This window comes from Chlamydotis macqueenii, chromosome 4, assembly GCF_036417535.1.
Source record: "Chlamydotis macqueenii isolate bChlMac1 chromosome 4, bChlMac1.mat, whole genome shotgun sequence".
NCBI classification, from domain to species: domain Eukaryota; kingdom Metazoa; phylum Chordata; class Aves; order Otidiformes; family Otididae; genus Chlamydotis; species Chlamydotis macqueenii.
Window position 1 is genome coordinate 71,418,300 of NC_141559.1, and position 23,319 is coordinate 71,441,618.

The 23,319-nt window shown below is 38.2% G+C and overlaps 1 protein-coding gene across 9 annotated transcripts in view; it reads right to left on the reverse strand.

The window, feature by feature from the left end:
• Positions 1-6,924, reverse strand: part of JAKMIP1 (janus kinase and microtubule interacting protein 1) — a 103,331-nt gene extending 96,407 nt beyond the window's left edge. For 6 of the 9 annotated variants that reach the window (XM_086746408.1, XM_086746407.1, XM_086746405.1 and 3 more), the window contains exon 1: positions 6,701-6,853. The gene's annotated coding sequence lies outside the window, so the exon portion shown is untranslated. Of the gene's footprint in view, positions 1-6,668; positions 6,854-6,904 lie in introns of those variants that run through there. The other 3 variants (XM_086746402.1, XM_086746401.1, XM_086746400.1) reach the window with 3 other exon arrangements.
• Positions 6,925-23,319: the final 16,395 nt, after the last annotated feature.

The following is a 23,319-nucleotide window of genomic DNA, read 5'->3' on the forward strand; positions in this document are numbered from 1 at the left end:
ACAGTATTAAAATATGAGAGACTGAATAGGGGTTATGAGAAATAAGGGTTATGAGAAATGAGGCTTATGAGAACCTAGCAAGAGTTTACAATCGTTAATTGTCAGGAATCATCAAATTCAGTGTCCCACTAAACTGCAATTCCCTCACAATGTCTGTTAACTTTCTGATAACAGTGCTCTGATAATCAGTCAGCTAACGTTGGCATCTCACATATTGATATTTGAGTGAATGTTCATCGGAGTGAACAAAACTTAAGTCACTCTGGCAACTGGCTGATGCAAATGCATCACCTGGGATAAATTATTTAAACTGGATATTTCAGCCAGACAATAGTTTCTTTCCTCTCTCAACTCTCTAAATTCCATAAGGGAGCAGTGCAGCAGCTTAAAACTACAGCCAGTAAAATGCACAGCTAGATACTAATGCAGCAAGAGCCTGGAGGCAAACCTTCATTTCTTTCTCAGCTTAAACAGGACAGAGACAAGCACGACAAAGCATAAGAAAAGCACAGAAGAAAAACTTTGTAAACTAAAGACTTTCTTTGTGTAACCATCCTCTAATATCCACAAACTGAAAACGCTTCACCATCGTGAGAAGACTATCAATAAATGCCCTTCTGGTAGCTGCCAGCAGATTTTATTCACACAATGCCAGGCGTGTTGGAAAGGTTGTCGGCACGTCAGCCAACAGAAGCACGAATGTGCTTTCTGAAGGTGCTTAGAGTTGAATGTGGTGGCCATGACGACTTACAGAAAATACTTTTGTCCAGATACATGTACCAAAATCACAATTTTAAGGATAGCATCTCTCAGAATGTTGAAAAACAAAGACAAATTCAGTCCTAACTCAGCTTAAAAAGAGAGAACCATGCAATTAGATATAAATATGAAACTCCAGAATCACTCTGTGAAAAGCCACTATAGACTATGAGACTGACTGCTGCCCAGATTAGACTGGCCCAAATTATTTTCAAGTTCAGAAATTAATCAACGCACACAAATATATATATATATGAAAATAAAGCTTCCTGAATGTAAAAGTATAATTAGATACAGAACAGAAATTACTTGTATACGCTATTTTGAGCTTTCTAGTAAGCAAACTCTGCATGCAATTTATGGAGGGGCTCAGCACTGCTAGCAGTGTATCTCAAACTGCCGAACGCCATCATATTCAGGCTGTTTTGGTCATTTAGGGGAATTAAAAAGTGATGTATTATTACCTCTGAGGAATACATCTCTTTTATCTATATAATATTTTTCCTTCATTGGAAAATCAAGTTTTCAGTTCAGTATGGTGTTTCAGAGAGAAGATCATTAAGATGGTACAGGGATTTATGTAAAGTTGAGGCCAAGATGTGTCACCTAAAGCTTACAGGAGCCCCTGTGGTTGAATGAAAAATGTTTATACTCCATTCCTTATGAACACAACCTCCTTCTTCCCATGGTCCCTGCAAAGAAGGCTGTTCTCTGCAAGGTCTAAACGGTTCTGTAAATCATCTTTGACCATGGAAAAAAAACTTTACTCAAGTTGCATTATCATGCAAATAGGATATATTAGCAACTTTGTGCCCAGTTGTGTAAAAATATATTCATACAATTTCTGCTATGAATTGATCTTAGTATTCATCTCTGTCAAGAGGTGGCAGAGGGAATCCTCAGAAGTTAGTCTGCTGGCAGTGACTTTACACTTAGTCTTAATGAAGATTCAGTGGGGAAATATGGAAATAGATATCACCAAAAGAACTATTCTTGCCACAACACACATCATCTCCCTAAACTTCAGCTGAATCTCTGAATAAGATTTTTGCTTTAAGGTGAAGGTTAGCACAACTGTGACAATAGCAACACAATTTTTCACCTCTTAAACAGCAAAGCTATATTAGCAAAACTTTAACAAGCTGTTTCCAAAGGATGACAGGGGGCGAAAGGGATGCTGGTGGAATATATCCTGGGGAATGGACTGCCAAGAAGGCTCTAATAAAGGGAAAGAGCTAGTCCTTCTCACTGATGTAGCCCACTTCTTATCAGTAGCCCAAATAAGAGTCTTGGCTGCTGTTTGTCTGTTACTCCCCCAGCACCCTGGGGAGTTGTCCCAGCTCGTTTCTCACAACCACCGGTTCTCAGATGGAAGAAAGGAAAGGAAAGAGAAATGCACAGCAGAAGGGAAGAAGAAAAAAAATAACAGTAAGATGAAAGCTGAAAGTCACACACAAAGCAAGACTTAGTTGTTACATGCACATACTGCCCTCGCGCAGGAATGGGAAAATGCTGAAATGCTGCCTGCCTCAGCGAACAATTTGAAAACCAGGAGCTCTTAAGTGTGACCATGTTCTCTCCCCCAGGGAATATCAATTCAAATAAATGGCTATGCCACAAACATAGATTATTATATTTTTAGCAGTAAAAATCTGGAAATATAAAATCATAAAGATCTTCACTAAGGGATTAAAAATAGGAAATTACTAGATGTTATCTTTGAGATATGCAAGTAAACAGCTAGGTAAAGGCTTTCTTCTCACTGTCCTGACTAGAGGGTCCACTTTTGATTCTTAGATTGATTGTTGAAAGTTAATTGAAACTCCTACATACTTTCCACTTCCTTTCTACTACCACATTTCTCTTTTTTTCTTGGGTTGTAATAACATCCAGCACAACAGCTCTCCACCAGCAACAGAAGCCCCTTTCCCTGCTCCCTCACTTTCATTGACTTTCAGCAGCTTTAAAAATTAATTCATATATAGATCACTAAAGGTAAGGCAGGGGAAATATAAAATTATGCTTGTGCAGGAAATTGTAACAACTGCACTCTTGCAAGCAGTTTAACACCAGTTCTTTATCTTGAGAAAGATGGGAAGTCAGTTTTACACAGTTTCCTGAAAAGCACAGAAATACTAAACCGCCACTGTTAACAGACAGAATTAAGTGCAACTGATCCCAAAGGCAAAGCAATACCAGGGTTAAGTCTCAGAAGAATAGCAAAATACTATAATTCTTTTGCATCCCTTTCTACCTCTTGTCTGAAACAACCAGAAGGCAATAAAGTATTTCCTCAATAAAGAAATGCAAACTTCTCAATAAATCAACAGAAATACATCTGCTACAGATTGGGCACTTGTCATTTACATCTCAGTATATTCCCTCACCTGGTTCCCCTTTGTATTTTTTTTAATTTTAAGATAGATTTCACACAAGTCAACCAGAATTTATTTCTCTCCTCAAAACTTTTTCTTTGGTTTTAACAGCAGCAAGTAGTGCACAGGCCAGCACAGTTGTGGCAAAGACGCTTATCAAGCCTGCACAGCACTGTGTTTAGGCGTTGCCAACTCATCAATTTTAAACTTTTCTCCTATTCAAATGATTTAACTCTGATCCCCTTCACCTCTCAACATTTTCACTCTTAGTCATCTTCAGGACTACACAGAGATTTTCATCCCCGATGGTCCTGACTTCAGAGTGCACCTACAAAACCCATCATTCTGCCTACACAGGAATCCCTCTCAGATGTACTCGTCTGTCACACTCTTTAACAAACTTGGATTTCCAGTTTCTCTTATCCCCCTTTTGTAAAGTGTAAGTAGAGACAATTCTTCCTGAATCATGAACTGGTACTGTCACCAGGGCAGGGCACTATAATGATAAATGCAATAAATTTTCAATAGCCAGTGAAACTTCTGGTTTTGATAATATGGTGTTTTTTCCAGACAATAAATGCTTAATACATCTGTTTGCTAGTTTGGATGTAATCTCTAAACAGTGGATCAACATCTAAAAATAATTCAGGTAAAGAGAATCACAGTGATTCAATTAGTGAAATAAGTTGCAGACTTCATAGCTGATAAAATTTATTTCTTCAAGATCAAAATACTTACAGAAAGTGAATAAAACAGAACGCAGGAGAATACCTGAAAATGACACCATCTAGTTCTCCATGCTAATACTGTATCTTCAGATTAACACCTTTGACTAGCAAGCAATTGTCAACACAAATCAGAACCGTACAGGTTGATTCTGCAGTCATTAAGTATATTTATGCTATCAGCTCCATCCAGACCCAAACAGAGTATTCACTAGAAAGGGGTTTTTCTTCCTCATCACAGTGGTTTGTATTTGCTAGCTAGCACTGCTGGGCTGATGCTCTGTTTCATTAAATTCAGTTTCTATACTTACACCTATAGTCCTATGAGACATTCATTCTTCCCCATGTTTTGCTTTCCACATTTCTATTTCTTGCTATAACCAACACACACAAGAGCTACTAATATATTTTTAATAGGAAATGTTAATAAATGTGATTCTACCAAATATGTTCACATCTGAAGTAACTTTTCAAACAAAAGTTGAGGTAGACTTTCTCATTTGTACTAAAGTTTAGTTTTTGACACAAACACCGAGTGCAGTTCACACCAAATAAAAAGGGAACTCAGGTGGGACATGGGAGCCCTGCAGTATCTAACAATTTTCAGGCACACTAAGTCCTAATGTCATAGAATCATAGAATGGTTAGGGTTGGAAGGGACCTTCAAAGGTCATCTAGTATAACCCCCCTGCAAGGAGCAGGGACATCCCTGACTAGGTCAGGTTGCTCAGAGCCTCATCCAGCCTGGCCTTGAACGCTTCCAGAGATGGGGCCTCCACCACCCTTCTGGGCAACCTGTTCCAGTGTTCTATAACTCGCATCGTAAAAAAATTTTTCCTAATTTCTAATCTAAATCTATTTAAATCTAATTTAAATCTATTTTAAAACCATTACCTCTCGTCCTATCACAACAGGCCCTACTAAAGAGCCTATCCCCATCTTTCTTGTAGGCCCCCTTGAGGTACTGGAAGACCACTATCAGGTCTCCCCGGAGCCTCCTCTTCTGCAGGCTGAACAGCCCCAACTCTCTCAGCCTGTCCTCATAAGAGAGGTGCTCCAGCCCTTTTATCATCTTTGTGGCCCTCCTCTGGACCTTCTCCAACTGGTCCATGTCCTTCTTGTGCTGGGGGCTCCAGAACTGGACACAGTACTCCAGGTGGGGTCTCACCAGGGCAGAGTAGAGGGGGAGAATCACCTCCCTCGACCTGCTGGCCACGCTTCTCTTGATGCAGCCCAGGATGCGGTTGGCCTTCTGGGCCGCAAGGGCGCATTGCCGGCTCATGTTAAGCTTCTCATCCACCATCACTCCCAAGTCCTTCTCCTCAGGGCTGCTCTCAATCCATTCCCCGCCCAGCCTGTATTTGTGCCTGGGATTGCCATGACCCAGGTGCAGGACCTTGCACTTGGCCTGGCTGAACTTCATGAGGTTGGCACAGGCCTACCTCTCCAGCCTGTCAAGGTCCCTCTGGATGGCATCCCTCCCTTCCAGCGTGTCGACGGCACCACACAACTTGGTGTCGTCGGCAAACTTGCTGAGGGCGCACTCTATCCCACTGTCCATGTCGCTGACAAAGATGTTGAACAGGGCCGGGCCCAGCACGGACCCCTGAGGGACGCCACTCGTGACCGGTCTCCACCTGGACATCGAGCCGTTGACCACCACTCTCTGAGTGCGGCCATCCAGCCAACTCCTTATCCACCAAGTGGTCCGTCCATCAAACCCATGTCTCTCTAGTTTAGAGAGAAGGATGTCGTGCGGGACAGTGTCAAAAGCTTTGCACAAGTCCAGGTAGATGATGTCATTTGCTCGTCCCTTGTCCACCCATGCCGTCACCCCGTCATAGAAGGCCACCAAATTGGTCAGGCACGATCTGCCCTTGGTGAAGCCATGTTGGCTGTCACCAACCACCTCCTTGCTCTCCATGTGCCTTAGCACGGTTTCCAGGAGAATCTGCTCCATGACCTTGCCAGGCACAGAGGTGAGGCTGACCGGCCTGTAGTTACCCGGGTCTTCCTTATTCCCCTTTTTAAAAATTGGGGTTATGTTCCCAATATACATATAATATATTCATATACATATACATTCATATATGTATATACATATACATTCATATATTGTATATTCATATACAATATAATGTGCAAAGAGATCACACAATGTGCAAAAGGAGCATAAAGACTTCCATGAATTAAAAATCTGATAGAAAGAAGTTTCCTCAAAATAATACATTATGCCACCCTACAGTATTAGATTGCAAAACTGCAGTATTGAGCTATTGAGCAACAATCTGAAATTGATTGTTATTTTCCAATATAATTATAATATGGAAACACATAAAGGTGCATTTAAAACATGTTTTTGCTTAACACTACTTATAATACAAAGATCATCATAATATACATATATGTATAAATATATTATGCGTGTATGTGCACAGGATGGGTTTGCTTCATAAAGGACGACTTTCAGGTGGTGAGATAATTAGTGTTCCTCAAAACTGTTCCCCTGGAAATCAAAATTTATACAACGTTATGCATAAAACTTCCCTCCCCTCCCCATATAGTGCCATAATCAAACATTATCAAAGCTCTTTAATATTCATAACACATCATTCAGAGCTATTGAAGTTACAAATTAATTGACGGGAAGAGCTGAGAAAAAAAAAAACAAAAAGCTAGAAAAACAACTATAACCATGACAGAGCCTCTTTACCAAGAAAAAGCACCAGGTATTACAAGGACAATATCCTAAAGAATTGTCAAAACTGCCAACTTCATGATGTCTCGCTACTATTTATTGAATGCATACCCTGTAGGCTACAGGTTTCTCACAGTTCATACCTTCTTTTTCCATTTATACTCATTTATGAATGAACAAGGTGTTTCATAATAGACTGAAGATCTGTTACCTTAATATCAGACAGCAAGTCTTACATCTATGAGACACCTTTCCAAGGAGTCAGAAAAGTTTCTTTTGTAAACATTCAACACATAGAGGAGTAAGTGACTAAGTGAAATGACTTAGATGACTAAGTGAAACATTACCTATCTTATCTCAACACGACCACTACCAGCCACAGACTTATCTCAGGGTAAAACGCGTGTGGGAGTTCTGCCAGTAGCCGTACAGCTATCAGCTCCCCAAAGGTACTACCTTGCTATATTTGCAAGTAAGAGAAATTATTCAGACACAAGCTTGTTATAGCACTTCTTTTCTGTGTTTGAAGAGTCATATATCTGTAATCACATGGCAGGGAACATAAGTAATATTTGTACTGAGGATTAGTCAGCACAGATGGTTCGTTCAAAGGATGTTAAGACAAAAAAAAATGGAACTATAAAGGTAATACCAATGTTTATCTAAGTTTAATTTACATCAACTTAAAGAGAGGGAAAAATATTATTTTTTCAGATTTCATGATCAGTCAGCAAAACAAAGAAAGAGCCATTTTAAAAAGTGTCCCTAGCCCTATACTCTACACATTGCAGCACTCCTAGTTTTTCAAAGCAGTAGGCAGTCTTTCTCCAAAGCAGAGTGCTTGCACATAGCTGCATGATGTAACAGCACTGTTCCTGCAGGAATGTTTGTGTTTACATCGCTATTCTGAGAAGATAGTGTGGAAATATCAGAAACTGTCCAGCCAAATAAAGAAGACATTGACATGTGAGAAATATGACTCATCAGATAAGATAAATAGGGACCAAACAGGGAGGGTTTTTTTCTTCCTGTAGCATTGAGCAAATGTGCATAAGCAATCCAGAGGATGAACTCCCTCTGCTCAGATTTTTGTAAGATTTTCCTATTCCCAAGAAATAGGAAGTCTCTTTATAGATAATTTGCATATGACAAAATCACTTTCCAAAATACATTACTTGTTGAAGGTTCTCTCAGGTTTTGAGTGCTTCATTTTCATTACGCAGAGTCAGCTAAATAAAATATTCAGTCTAAATCAAACAGTAAGACAGACTAACGGACAAAGAGAGGAAAAATATCTTTCAATTGTATTCCTTTGAGACTTAAAAATCAAAACTCACTCACCTTAGCAGAAAGCCAAGTTACAATAGTTAACAGCTGGTTTCAGAGTTCAGCATTTCAATTCTTTTTAAAATCAGCATCATCTACTTTCTGTTATTATTAAGTAGATATCAAGATTATTTTTTTAGATACATCTATGACTAAAGCTCCTTGTTCATTTACCATAAAGAGTTAAACACAGTCACAAGTAAATGTTGAATTGCCCTCCCAATTATCGAAGAGAGAATTTAGGGTCACATTAGTTTATCTGTTGCCCCCAAAACATATTTAGTTACCTTAATTATTCTCTATAGTAAAAGTAAATTACATTAATGAATGTAAAATTATTTTAGACATATTTTGTCCCTTTTTGTATGTTGCTTTCTAATGACTACACTACAATAACATTCTCCGAAGCATTAGAATAAAAGATACTAATGAACAATTAGCTGTACTTGAGTGCCATAGAAGACAAGCAAGTACCACCCAGAGTGGCTCTAAGGCATGTTCTGTACCCTACGTTTTTTACTTTACTCCTTCCTTCTTTGTGAATTCTTCAGTAATGATCACGCACTCTACAGCTGTCATCTCCCATAGCATTTTCCTTACTTAGGGTCACACTTTACCCTTCCACTCAGAAATGAAAAGTAAGTGTTCACTATGCACTACATCCAATATAATATTCATGAGCAACAAAGAGGCAACAATTTCAATACGTGAACAGCAAAATATCCACCAGGAAAGGGTATTTCCTGGGTTACTGCTGCTTTCCTTTTCTTTCTGCATTACAGTTTTCTGACAAACATCAATTATATTCACAACATCTTTCTAGATAAAAGTCATCTTTCTAGGAGCCGAGGGCATTTTGCTGCAGTAAAAACAGTTATGCAGAGTGGGAGCTGCCCAGTTCTCCTAATGTTTCTAATCCTAGTAACTGCATCATCACTGCAGTTCACTGCGGGACTACCACAAGATGAAAAAGCCAGGAATAAGGCACCGAGTTAAACTGTCATCTGTACTGTATTTCTCCGACAGGAAGAAACTGCTATTTTTTCCCATACAGTAGATGATCCTTGAAACAAGTAAAATATTGTGGTGGCTTTTTATGCATAGCATATAGAGCCGCCTTCTGACTACCTATACTATAAACACATAAAAGTCAACAGAAGGTTGGGAAAGTCCATCAAAGAAGCTTAGCACCCAACTGAGACCAAAGCAATTTAAGTCCTTCTTCTGTCTTCACCAGGACAGGTGCAGTTGAAGTAAGACAGTGGTCAATTAGCAAGCATATGATAAACATAAGACACCAAGCGGCATTCTATACTGCACATTTTAGATCCCATGGGTGGAGGGGGAAATGCCTTACAAAATTAATAAAGAAAAATCATGAGTAAGAAAATGTTCATCTCATCAAGAAATTTATTCACTGAACACAGAAGGTCTCTATGTAAAGAGAATGATATTAAAGCAAAGACAAAAACTTAGTACAGATTTGGTTTATTATACTGCCTGCAAAATCTATTTGGGTTTAAAGTCTATCTCAGTACAAAAAAAAATGTCAGACTTGAAGCTTCCAATCATGTTGTGTCTAATAAAATTATAACATCATAACCGTATTGTAGATTTATTCTCTTATTACCCAACCAATATGCTGGCAACGCACAATACCTTTCTCATCCACAGTTTTCTGAGGCAGTTGTGTTTGATTTTAACTTAAAGAGGTGAAGACTGAGCAGCACCAGTTGCCAGGTCACTAGGTATGTTTGCACTGGGACTTCCCACGTCACAACTCCTAATTCTGTTGGCACATTCTCTTTTTCATCAGCAAGGAGGGATTTCTGAGCAATATTAGTGACATCATCTGTTAAACAAAAGAAAAGACATTTAATCCAAATCAGATTTTATTAACAGCTTTGATGGTAGTAATGCAATGAAAAAAAATATGTTTACTCAGGGTAAAAAATGCAGGAGAAGATATCACACAAAACTGCAAGTGTGGCATCTCCTTCCTATTAAGAACACATATCAGGAGTCTAATTTATGGTTGTCTTTGCTAGATGGTCCTCAATGAAAGCAGGATGAAAGCTGCTAAGGTGCTTGACAACTAGATCAGGTCAATTCAGACTGTTAACTCGGCATAGCTAACACTAAATTTGTATTCCATTTCAATACTTGTTACTTGTTTCTGGGCTACAGGCTTACAGGTGGCCACAATGGTGATTTAAATTGTCACATACAGACTGGTCATTGCCACGGATCTTTTTAAACACCAAAAATATACCAACATCAGGAAGTTGCCATGTGTCCTGTTGAAAAAAAGGACGAGACTGAATTTCAGAAAACCTGAATTCTATTCTTCTGTCTGTGTCTAACTCTCCTGTACGGTGAAGGTAATGATGACAATTTCCTCTCTGAAAAAAAATAATCAAAAGAGATGCACAAAGCCTTGAAATTGTTTTACTTCACATTTCTTGATAACACTTCAACATATTGTGATCACAAGAGGAAACAACAGAAGCAATCAAATTTTTGTTGATATGCAGTATATGTTAGTTTGCATTGATATTTCCCACACACAGAAAAATCTATTTACAGAGTTAAAATATCTTTTTGGAGATATCTTTATGGAAAATAGCACTCTGGAAGCTTAATGAGTAAAAGAAAGGCAAGTCCTCAACAAATATCATCTACCCTAGTTTTCCTAGGGTCTCTAAACACCTATGAGAACAAGTTTAAGCTGTGGAGTACGGAAAATAGAGTAAAGTCTCCTAAGTAATGAACCTGCTCATGGTATGCCCTTTGTGTTAACACCTAAGTCAGTGATTGAGTAAAAGTGATTCAGAGAAGACAAACAAATTCCAACAATGTCTAGTGCAGATGCGGCCATCCTGGGGTCCCCAAAACAGAGGGCTGGCAGACACAACACAGAACTGGTCAAAGCCCTGGGCCTTTTGGGCAAGAAAGCTGGAAGCCAGGCAAGATACCGCATCTGAACAGCACTGAAACATGATGCATATATCTATCACCATGTACATGGTTCAAGTCTTCACAAAAAGCTGTACTTCACCTACACCAGGCTTGCATCCAATGGCACCAGCTCCAGAAACATAACCCCTAAATTATTTTATTTGATGGGAAGTATTGCACTCATTTCTAGTAGTTTGTGAAAGGTTATAGGGTTGATTCTGTTGTTAGTGTCTTGAAAACTAAATCATCGGGGAATAACTTACCAGCTTATTCATTCAATAAAGAGAGACATCTAGGCTGTATTTAATGGAAAAAAAAATCTGCATACTCATTTCCTTAGGGCCAAAGTCTCTGCTGTGAGAGAATATTTTTGAAGACGATGAAAGTACAGCTAGGGCCACATCATGGCAGGAGATCAAAGTGCTGAAACAGCTTAGTCAGCATCTGTAAGTAGCACAGAAGGTTGGAAAAGAGGAATCCAATTCATTTATACAGTAACAGCCCTCCTCACGGAGGGAGGGAGGCCAAGAGCCTCTCTTTTTTGTGACATCAGATACGTCTGTCTTCACTCTACCTTCATCATCCTTTTTAAGTTGCCCTGTTCGTAAATATTCCAATATTATTACTCCACATAAAACAACATTTTGTTGCTTTCTTCTGGCCTTCATGAAGCAATTTGAATACATTTTAATAAAAGGAAAATAAAAGTTTTTGCTACATTAACAGGTAAATGCAAAAACACCTAAGAGAAAGAAAGAATTTACTTGTCAAAGACAGCAATCAGGCCAGCAAGATTACAACAAAACAGAGTTAGAACAAAGTTCTTGCTAAACACCCACAATAAAAATCTCAAGACCCAAAAGAAAAAATAAAAAAAAAACCCAACACCAACTACAAAGTACAAAAATACAACTTCAAATTCAAAAAGTTATACAGGTAAATTTTCTACATTTAAAAATGTACTTAAGTTTTATTATATCTATTCATTCTGCAATAGTAATTATTTTAAAGGAGACATTCTTAGATTCTAGAAAATCTGTCATTAAGATTAACAATTGTATTTAAATTCTCTAGTAAATTTGGAAATAAAAAAGTGTCTTAATAATATTCTTGGCCAAGTGGCCTCCCTATATAAAGAGAACAGTGTTTACAGAAGTTTTGAGAGAAGAAGACCTAGAACCTGCAATTTTCAGTTGCAGCAATAATGGCATATATAATAAAAATAGTATAGTAATGTAAGAATATATATAGTTTTTGAAGTGGATGTTTCAGTGGTATAACATACCAGTGAGATTTTTAAAAAAGATTAATTGTCAATGTCTTGCAGAAACTATGGCAAACTTGGAACGTTTATTATGCCAACCATTCAAAGTTGCTAGAGTGCTATTCACAACAAATTGCCAGCAACCACTGGAAACCTACAACCCAATAATCTTCCTACAGCTTCTTAAAAGATATGGTAACACAAAAATAACTTAAAATAATTGGACACTTAATTTCTCATTTCCAGGAACTGCTAAGCTTAATAGATTTTTAAATGTGAGAGGGAAGGATAAAGAGGGGAAGCCGTTGTTGTTAATCTACAAACAAACAGAACATAAACCATGCTTGTTCAAATTCATTCAGAATTCAAAATATACCAAGTACACCAAAAACTCATCAAAGAATCAAAACTATTATGGAAATAGTTTGACAGATAAGATGATGTTTAAACTAAAAGAGAGTAAATTTAGACTAGATAGAAGAAAGAAATATTTTACAATGAGGGTAGTGGAACACTGGCACAGGTTGCCTGGAGAAATGGTAGCTGCTCCACCCTGGGAACATTCAAGGCCAGGTTGGATGGGGGTCTGAACAACCTGATCTGGTGGGAGAGATGTCCCTGCTCCTTGCAGGGGGGTTGGACTGGATGACCTTTAAAGATCTCTTCCAACCAAAACTATTCTATGATTCTATCATTCCTCCTGTCCTCCACACCTCAAACACCAACAGGCAGTGTACAACTCTAATTTTCAGAGCAGAAAAATAAAACAACGTTCACATCTTTCACGTGTAGCAGCAGCAAAGTAGCTTCCGTGAATATTTCAGAAGCCCTCCTTATATCCTTGTACAGCTGATCTACATTTTGAAGACTTTTTGGAAACAAGGATTTTTGGTTTTAAAATGACTACGCATGTAACATGGTGGACAGTGAAAAGAATGACCTAAATAAAAGGTAATTCTTTCGGGAATACAGTGCTGAGCGCATCTATGAGTTCTCTGCAGTAGCTACTAGAAATTTTGCTTGGCAAATGCTTTGTAACAGGAATGTACATTACCATTGGCATTTTGTCAGAAGTTATTCTAATCGACAGCTGGAGGAGGGAGGGAAGGGGTTCCTTCTTACCACCAAAAAAAAAGCATGCTTATTTCAAAAAATCTATGACATTTTACTACAATACCTTGTTTTCTACTGTAAAGCTTTATATCCATAATATTGACTTGATTTATAATTTCTTAGTAAGGCAACCAGTCAGGCATACAAATTACATGCAAGAAGATTACATCTTTCCATTCTTGCCTCCAGTCTTTGATTTCCAAGAATGAGATATTTGCTTTGATACTAGATCCGCAGGATTTCCAGCAGAGCAAAGAACTTATTTACACATAAATAAAAGTGGCACGGATGCAGCCAGTCATAAATGGGACTTGACATGCCAACAGCCAGAACACGTCAGCAACAAACATTTGTACCCAATATACATCGCTTGCTCTCTCCTTTACCCATTCAGTCTCCACCTAATACACCGTATTACAACCAGAAAATGTGATGCCTTCTGCTGTGGCTGCAACAAAAGCAAATATTTAAAAAAAAAAAAAAAAGAAAGAAAGAAAGAAAAAAGGAAAAAAAAAAAAAAAAGGTACTTAAAATGACCACAGAAAACAAGGACAATCTAAACTGAAGCTTCAATGTAAAACACCGTGAATACATCATGGTCCAAGATTGGAAAAGCAGAAAAGCACAGATCATGCCACAGAGGTATTCTCTTTCAACACAGAGACTTACCAGCAAGAAAATACAATGACGTGACATTTATAGACCATTCTGCATATCCTCAGCAACATACACCTAGCAAAGTGCGCAACCACCATCTCCATCCCTAATGTAGTGAACAAACTTAAAGAGGACAGAATGACTTTGGGAACCTTTTCCTACTTCTTATTTCAGATATCAACTTTGAAGTTAATATAGCAGAAAGATGTCCCTGCTCCTTGCAGGGGAGTTGGACTAGATGACCTTTAAAGGTCCATTCCAACCCTAACTATGCTATGATTGTAAGATTCTATAAATCAAAGACATGATAAGCAGCACGAATATTTCTTCGATAACTACCAGGAATACTGATGGAAACTTTCTTGATCCGTTTTAATCTGTTGTTTTTACTGCAAAATATGTCTTTGGTGGATGAAACACGGAATTTCTATTTGGCTACTAAAAACAATGACAGACATAAAAAGTAGCCACTCGTTTTCCTGCCTCTTCTATATTGTAGCTTCCTGTTTTGGCATCCCCATAACAAGTCACTCCAGGATTCATTTAAACTTCTGTCAGTAATGGTGGACTACTAACAACAGGTCAACAACTGAAGTTTGTTTCTATGTTATTCTCTGTTGCCTTACTGCAGATTACTGTGGCAATTCTCAGATGGAGGGTCTACAAATGGCTGGTAGGCAGTGCACGATGCAACAATGTTTTCATAGAAACTGAAATCGTTCCAGTCCCCTTGTTGTTTTAATTGGATTGTCAATGCAAAGAAAAAAAAATCTTCCTATTCTTTCTCTTTATTCTAGAGCAGGAAGCAATAGGAATTCTTGAGCGGGTCTTTCAGAAGACCATGTGTGTGACTTGCTTGTACATTTGATTTAACACTATAAAACACACTTGGAAAATAAGTTAATTACAGTATTTCCTAGATTTTATGTGACAAATATGGTGTGCAAACTGCAGGACACAGTTGCTTTGTGTGCAAAACTCGGCAAATCTATATTCTCTATGTTACACAGTGCTTATGTGTAATAAAGACACAAAAACTTTCTCGGTAATTAAGATGACTGAGATGGAGTAGTAAAGAAGAGTTATCCATGTGAAATTATTTCCTTAAAGACTACCCATAATTAACTAATAGAGTTATGAATGACATTCTGTATTCATTAAACAGGCACATTAATGTTTTTTTAAAATGGATTCAATGAGCTTTCAGTGAGAATGGCCAGAGACTACACAGCCTCATTCACACTAAGAACTAGTCTTTTTATACATTAAAATAAAAAAAAACAAATAAAACACTCAACATAAAATATTTTCCCCAACTCCAATTTCCTTGCTGGAGACTGTGACTGGAGACACCTCTCAGCCTGTTTACACAATTCTGTGGGCTCTTTTTGTTCCCCAGACTGTCAAAGGAACCAACCTACTTCCTGGAGGCTCTCCCCTCCCAGACGCCTTCTCTCACACCAACATAGCTTCTACATCAGTTCCATACAGCTAACAGGTCCTACACTTCTCAGACCTTACAAAAATAAACTATCCTTTTACATGTATAACATTGATGTTTATGTTACCATAGGATTTATATAAATGCAAGAGACTGGAATGTCACGGATTATACAATCATCCACACTACATCATCCACAGCAAAGGATAATATTGGGGGGTTTAGCACTTCAGTAGGAGTAGTGTTGAATGCATTAAGAAATTTGCTGGAATATTCTTTTCTTTATACAGTCTTAAACACCAGTGAGACTTTAGAGAACCAATTAATGCGCTTCGACACACTTTCTATACAGTCTTTCCTGCCTGATAAACAAATCCAGGGGGAGTTTCCAGCCATGCACAGGCTTCAAAAACTTCTATGCAACTTTCATCCTTGGCTTGATGCCTCTTGCTCTGTCTGCTTGGTGCTGCACCAGGAGGGAGCTCAGCCCGCACAGACGCTATGGGCTTATCCCTCAATGGGGTAAGAATGAAGGCAGACCTTGTGCCATTGCTCTCTATGGGCAGTAGTTTGCTTCCAGCTCAGTTTCAAGATGCTGAATATCATTTTTTTGTGACCTGCGCTGGCCCAGCAACTGAAGCTATTTTGTCTTGGTCTAATATAGCTTCCTCAATGACATAATTTGGAGCAGGGATGGTTTACAAGGCTCCTTTTCCTCCCTACTCCCACACACAGTGTTCAGTACAGCATTATCAAAGTGATGGAGATTGCTGATATAAGATTGCCAATTAGACTGGCCCTCAAAGGGAATATAGTCTTACTCATGGACTAACTTTCTTCCTCACCATTTCAGATATGAGAGATTTTGTAGTTTCATAGCCTGAACAAAGATTCTTCATACATCTGTCACTGAGAAGGCAATTACACATATTAGTATATCCAAAGTCTTCACACAATGGAAAAGCAAAGGTTTCGACTTCCAAAAAGAACTCCCGTTTTTCCACTGATGCTTTTCAGGGCCTAGTATTTATTAAACTTAAGTCTAATGCAAGTTTTATTAGGCTATTCAAGCCTTTTAGCTTCTCTTGCATATGGCTTGTTTATTTGCTATTTTGCCTCAGCAGTTCATGCAGTATATACATATGTATGGCATTTATTTAGCATTTATAAGGGTACAAGCAAATACACGTGGGTGACCCTGTACAGAAACAAATGGATTCCTAAGCACGAACAACCTGAAGTCTGTTTCTTACATCTTAACCCTGAAAATCTCTTACACAAAGGTTAGAATGTCTTCATGTAGCTTGACTTTGATAAGATTAATTAAAAAGTAAGACATTTTCACATCAGCATTTAGCATGAGTTTGGAAACAGCCACATGTGACTATTATTACAAATAATAGCATTCACTTCAAATTTCCTTGCATACTCATAAGAAATTCACGCTGTGTCACAACCATGAAACTTTACAGTGTACCTTTTATTTTTCAGAGATTTTGTCAAACTATTAAAAAAAAAAATCTTCCAGCTCTACAGCAGTCCTTCCTGTTAAAAGCCAGATCCTTACAGGTACCAGTAGTCTTCAAATATGTTGTTAATTAATAGAAAATTTGAAATTAGTACATTTCAACAAAAACAACACCCAAGTGCTATGCTGAGGGTCTTCGCCAGCTTGAAGCAGGTATTGTGTGAACAACTGGATATACAAGCTTCTGCTTCACAACATTACAAAGATCTTCCAGGACCACACAGTATTTCCCTTAAACCTTTCCACTAATTGGAGACAAACTCCTGGCTTTAGGGACTGCTCTGTTTACAAACTCTTGCAACTCAATTTTTTTGACAGCTAGTTCAAAAAAAAAAAAAAAAAAGGAAGAAGAGTAGCTACCTGAAACAGGTCAAAGACTTAGAAATCCAGAATATATATTCTGCCTGAAGAGGATAAAATTATCTGTCAAGAGGGAGTAGATAATATGCCAAAGACCCATTACAGAGACAGTCCACTATAATGCTTCTATCTCGTTCTAATTCTGCAAGATGTATATTCCTAAGCACAGACATGTATACATACAAAAAGCAGTACCTAGTCAAATTAAAGTAGCATTAAGTTGGGATAAATTTGATTTTTACATTTCAGCACTAGTTTCTCTTATTATTATTTTTGCTTTTTAAAATACAGCCCTCTTAATAACTTTGAATTAGTATTGCAGGATAACAAGCATATACTCTAAAATCAAGAAAGCCAAAGACAAAGTCATTCAACACTCTACCTACAATCTAGTTATCAACCCTCCATCCCAGTTCCCTCCTTTCTGTCCCTCAACACATACACCCCCATCTTCTTTTTTATTACCAACACACAGACTCTATCATAAGGCTAATAAAACATGAAACAAAACAAATCATTTTTATCAAAACTGCAGGTTTGCAGAACCTGCCATCCAAGGATAACGACACAGTCATTGCTAGTACTTCTCCTTTGCAGACAGCGTATGCCGGGGGCAGAGGTTTACTCAAGGTCACCCAGTGAATCAGCAACAAATTGTGAAAAGGACCCAGGGCATCCGACTCCTATGTGCCTGAGCTGCAGCTCAGCAGTTTACCCTGCCTTGGAAGAAAACCTGTGCCTTCCATACCTAACAGCAGCAATTAGCTGTGTTAAGACACAAATTAAGCAACATTGTTGACGTTAGGTTTGTAGTGTTTTATTATTAAATGCTTCTGTTCTAACAGCAAAGTTACATATATCCGCATTTCTCAGTTACATAGCAGCTACGAAGCGCACAGATCCTGCGTACTCAATAAAGACTTGATAAGGATCATAAAAATGATGCACGTATGTACATCTGCAAATTCTGTGCTTCTCAGTGCTCTCTTCCAGATTTTGACAAAGACTTAAAATTTAATAAAAATCAGAATCCAGCTAGCGTATTATTCCATCTGCTCATAAAAGGGATATTTTTCTACTCAGAGGCAGCATGTTAACGTGATTCTCAGGAAGAGGTGACAGAAGTTTCATTCTCCCAGAAACCTCGGCAAGTCCAATTAAACAAAGACAAGCGTAACAGTTTGGAACAGGCACTGTTTGATACAAAGACATCACTATCTTTCAATAAAGGACTTCACACCAGTTTTACATTAACAAAGAGCTGCTTCCAATTAAAGTCATAGTAATAGGGGATGGGAGAGGAAATCAATCCAAAGGCTCTTCAGGTACTTGCCTGTACAGAACAATGACTCAGCAATGCAGTGACATCCCTCTCCAGCTGTTTTACCAAAGGCACCATACAGAAGAGTGCTGTAGAGCTGCAGTAATGTGTAAGCACACTGGCTGTTAAATGTTAAATTCTAGTGCTCTGTTAATTCCAGTCCCATTATCTACGAAACTGAATTCTCCAGATGTCTCTACCATGAGGTTTTAATGTCTGACAGTGGCACACTTCACAACAGATCATACAGAATTTCACAAATATTACTGAAAATGTATGTACCTGTCAAAAAGTATTTAGGTATCCAGAGATGCAAAGAGCTACTGATATTTCTCAAAATAGGCAACCAATATATACCAATAAGTGCAAATTATCCACTGCATATTTTTCAGTCCTTAAGACTGAACACTACAAGCCCTGTTTCAGTTACTGCTATGCACAGAAAGAGCAAAGGCTTTGACATTTTTCATTCTTCTTTAATTCAACAGCAGCACCAAAGACATACCTCACATATATAAAAGAAAGTCTAAGAATATTGGATACCAAAAATACAAACTGAATAAAAATATTTTTTTAATATACTGGATTATATTCTCCCTCTGCCCCATCTCCTCTCCCATCTTCATGTTCTACAGAGAATGAACTCTCTCTCTTTCCCATTGCAGACAAATACCTCATCGCTTCTTTCCATCCTTCTCATCACATTAATATCCTTTGCGTGCCATAAGTACTAAATACCTTTTCTTCTAGGGATATTCTGGCTAATATATATCTAATTGAAGTCAGAACAAGTCTTCTTCACTCAGCATAAGCTGACCTTTGAAGATTGCTTCTTGGGTGTGAGACCCGAGTAAAAGACTGTATGTCCAAGACCTTGTCTAGCTCTTCCACTGACACCAGCTGGATGTAACAGCAGCAAGGCGAATGCCCTGCCTGCAAACATTGCGTTGCTGGTATAAAGAGTCACTGTCCTTTCTTGAAGAGTAAACATCTACAAACAGGGATTGAGGAAACAATGTTGGAGCACTTTTGGTCATTAGGGAACAAAAAGGCAGAAATCCACTGAGTTATATTTAACAAAGCTTTGACTTCACTTTCATATTATGAAGTTCGGCTTCTAGCCTCCCTAGCAGAAGCTGGAATTAACCAGCTGTGAAAATCTGTGTGTCCTAACAATATGGTTGCCACGGCCTTCTCAAGATCCATTAGAGAACCTGCATTTTTTCCTGCATTTGTGACACTCCCTTTGGTGTTTCAGAGATCTGTTTATCAAATGTGCAAAATATACACCTTTCAGCAACATCAGTGTAGGGACCAGGCACGCAGACAAACCTGCTTCTAACATTCCCACAAAGGCGTTCCTCGCAACTCTCATCATCACAACATATGCCGAGCTTAAAATTCTTGCTGCCCTGTCAGCAGTAACATAGCTCAGCTTATTTTACTTTACCAGTTCATAAAGCTCAAGCTCAGCAGCCTTAACTGCAGCTCAGTGCTGTTCTCTCACTCCCACACCTGTGCAGGGTGAACCATCCCCTTTCTTTTGCTGGTTCATTCTCACACACACATCCTCCTCCCTTTTTTTTTTTTAATATCAAGTTGCCCTACTAAAATTGAAAGAAAAAAGAGTAAATCCCGTTCCAGGAGAAGTGTTAACTTGCTTTAAATTTATTTGCTCTATAACAAGTTAATTTAGAAATTAATATTAATCTAACATTATGTCAGGAAATATCAAGCCAAATTACCTACAGTACCAAATACATTGTACCAAATATTGTTATTCATAATTCAGTTAAGATGGTTTATCTCAAATAAAATTAGCTACAATTCTAAGACCTTGACCTGTTTTCCTGACAGAGTTAAAAGTATTAATTTATTTTTCACTTTATTTATAATACCACCTTTAATACAAAGCATAAAATAATGAGCTTTTTTTTCTTTAATTCTGCATTGCATTACTTTCTATAACTTGAATGCTGCACAGAGATGTTTTGAGAAATTCTTTGTCGGATTTCAGGTTTGTTTGTGGTTTTTTCCTTCATTATTCCCACAAGTGATAAATTATGTGGCTTTATACCACTCTTTCTTTACTGCACATTTATATAAACACCTCCCAGTAAACAGATTTTCAGATGAAATAGACCACTGCTTGAGTCAGCAAAGATGCACTAGAAAGAGAGAACTAACATAAGCATGCTGCTGCATCAAAGTATCCATATTTATTAGGAACAACGGAACAAAAAAAGTCAGGGAAAGTGCAACCATCAGCAACCATGATAAAATGTATTCCAGAAGCCATGTAAAAGGAATGCAGTCCTCAGATACAATTCAGCTTCCTTAAGTCTTTTTCTACACAGCAATAGTTATTTTCATATACAGATATAGACACGAAGTTCAACAAGGCCAAGTGCAAGGTCCTGCACATGGGTCAGGGCAATCCCAGGCACAAATACAGGCTGGGTGGAGAATGGATTGAGAGCAGCCCTGAGGAGAAGGACTTGGGGGTGTTGGTGGATGAGAAGCTCAGCATCCTGGGCTGCATCAAGAGAAGCGTGGCCAGCAAGTTGAGGGAGGTGATTCTGCCCCTCTGCTCCGCTCTCGTGAGACCCCACCTGGGGTACTGTGTCCAGCCCTGGAGCCCCCAACATCAGAAGGATGTGGACCTGTTGGAGCGAGACCAGAGGAGGGCCACAAAGATGATCAGAGGGCTGGAGCACCTCTCCTATGAGGACAGGCTGAGAGAGTTGGGGCTGTTCAGCATGGAGAAAAGAAGGCTCCAGGGAGACCTGATAGCGGTCTTCCAGTACCTAAAGGGGGCCTACAAGAAAGCTGGAGAAGGACTTCTGGCAAGGGCATGTAGTGATAGGACAAGGGGTAATGGCTTTAAACTGAAAGCGGGTAGATTTAGATGAGATACAAGAAAGAATTTTTTTACAAGGAGAGTGGTGAAGCACTGGAGGAGGTTGCCCAGAGAGGTGGTAGATGCCTTGTCCCTGGAAACATTCAAGGCCAGGTTGGACGGGGCTCTGAGCAACATGGTCTAGTGGAAGATGTTCCTGCCCATGGCAAGAGGGTTCGAACTACATGATCTTTAAGATGCCTTCCAACTCAAAACCATTCTATTATATTTATATACAAAATTTTAAATATATATAAAGTATACAAATACATACAGCCAAAATTAAAACAAAAATTGCCAACATGGCAGTTCTTATGGATCTTCTCTCTAAACCAGGAAAAAGTAACATTTTGAATATTGTGTCATTTAGAAGTTCTTAAAGGCATTAAAATGGATAGATGTATACTTTGAACTTACATTTTTGGCACAGATCTTCTGTCGTTAAAAGGTAAGGCTATAGAGGACTAGTGCTGAGGACATGACAATTCATGTGGTAGTAAGGGCTGTAAAGTGCTGATCACCACCTTCTGTGCTTATCATCTTCTAGGTCAGGCTGTTGGGTTCATTCTTTTCCATACAGCACTGCCCAAAGGCTTTAAGCTGTTCATTAGGTTGCATGTATGCATTATAATTTAAAATGTAGCAGACATTACAATTCCTCATTTCCACGTTTATCACCTTGAGCAAACCTGCACTAAATATGTTCTGTCAACAGACAGCCAATGTTCACCCAGAAACTTTTAAAAATCCTCGCGGGATTCTTCACAATATTCTTTAACAATGGCAGTTTATTTGCTGAAAGCAAATTCTGTTGTAAAACAAACACAATTCAATTAAACTTTATGCTGGAACATTGCTAAGTGTGAAATGGTATTTCAAATTTGATGGGTTCAAAGTTAATTAATTTCAAAACACTCAAGACAACATACAAAAGAAATTAATTTTTAAAATTTAATAAATAACTTAATTAAGGTTTACTGGATACAATATGTGTGACTTAGCCACCTAATTATAATAAATTTTTAAATACCAAGCCAAGTGCTAACATTTGGGGAGAAAATACAATTTACCTGTAAGATAATTGATATTTATTGGTACTATTTCACCCAGAAGGTAACAGAAGGAAAGTCATCACTTAATCCCATGAGATCCTCTGGCTGCTGTACTGCAATAGGATAAATTATCCCTTCCCTTTTATTTCTGATGTTTACAAAATATGACTTACTACTGCTACAAGCAATTCATCACCATGTTTGCAGAGGGTGGAGAACACGATTTACACACACAGAACTGTATTTTCCTATGCATACACTACTTGTTTATTCTAAGCTCCACAAAACATGGTAATTGTATTTGAAAATTTTAGTGCAGTCTGCTCTAATTCCAAAGGCTGAAGGCATGGAATAAAAGGCAAGCCACCTTAAACCACTCTTTGGAATGTGTTGTAACCTGAAGAATATCTCCAATCATTCTTGTTAAGGAGCAGAGTTATTAAAAAATTGTAAGCACTATTACATCATCCCTATAAGAAATAGTTGAAATTGAGAAAATTGACAACTAAACTTTCAGACCTGAGGTCCTGATTCAAGAGCAGCACCGTACATTTCTAAGATAGAAATTGTCAATGAATCAGTAATATGAATACATTGATCAATAGGAATCCAGGTAAAGAGTTGATACAAAATATTCCATTCTTATATAGCACTAAAAATATATTTCTGTAACATACTATATTTATAGTATTTTTAAAAATAATCCATGGACTCCAAAATGAGGCCATGATTTAAACAACGTGAACAAGTAATTTAGTTTTGACAAAAAACATGAGCAGACATGAGAACTTATTCAACTCAGATCTTGCCTAAGCTACAAAGGCAGAATAATAAGTTAAAAAC